Source organism: Sinocyclocheilus anshuiensis, unplaced genomic scaffold (assembly GCF_001515605.1).
Source record: "Sinocyclocheilus anshuiensis isolate Anshui unplaced genomic scaffold, SAMN03320099.WGS_v1.1 scaffold1626, whole genome shotgun sequence".
Lineage (NCBI taxonomy): Eukaryota > Metazoa > Chordata > Actinopteri > Cypriniformes > Cyprinidae > Sinocyclocheilus > Sinocyclocheilus anshuiensis.
In genome coordinates, this window is record NW_015547254.1 from 1,088,028 (window position 1) to 1,088,945 (window position 918).

General features: G+C 35.1%; 1 pseudogene; it reads right to left on the minus strand.

The window, feature by feature from the left end:
• Nucleotides 1–349: 349 nt before the first annotated feature.
• Nucleotides 350–918, minus strand: part of LOC107701634 (acyl-coenzyme A thioesterase 9, mitochondrial-like) — a 5,411-nt pseudogene continuing 4,842 nt past the window's right edge.

Sequence of the window (918 nt, forward strand, 5' to 3'; positions counted from 1 at the left end):
GTAGAACTACAATGTTATGAGCTGATGGAAAAGGAAGGGGAAAATGGCGTATAGACAAAGAATTGAGTGGATGGTTGTTTTAGTGTGTCACACATTGTAGTATTGTAGTCACAGTGTTTTTTACATTTGCATCTCACATTTTCAACAACATGTCATAGAAAGTGCTTCAGAAAATATATAAACTTATAAATTAAATTATTGATTACTGAATGTATCAAATGCATGCATGTAACAGCTGTAGGGAAGACATTTTGAAAATAAAACCAGAATCTACATATGCACACTCATGTAACTGAAGTGATGGATGTTAGTGAAGCTTTATCAGGTACAGTATTTCATCCTAGAATGCTCAACACTGGTTCCTCATTGTCCCATCAAAGTGCTTCTTTCCATCCAGGTACAGCATAGACTCAGAAGATGTCCAAATTATTTGTTACAAATAATTTTAAATTGAACAAAGTTTATATATTTTGCTTAAAATATATTTTATTGCATTACATAAAAATATTATAATTACAAATAATTATTAAAGGGGTCATATGATGCGATTTCAAGTTTTCCTTTCTCTTTGGAGTGTTACAAGCTGATTGTGCATAGATAAGATCCCTGAAGTTGCAAAGACTAAAGTCTCAAACCCAAAGAGATATTCTTTATCAAAGTTAAGACTCTGCCACACCCCCCTAAAACGGCTCGTTCTAACACACCCCCACATATCTACCTCACTATGTGGAAATATTTGCATAATGCGCCCAAACGCAAAGAAAGAAGGCGTGGTTTCAGTAACCGCAGTTAGTGTTGAAGCAGCCATGTCAGAGAGACGCTGTGTGTTTCTAGGCAAAAGCAAAAGCACTTTATTTGGCCTTCCGAAAGTAGATGCATTTAGGAATCTTTAAGATTACTTACAACAGAACAGCAATG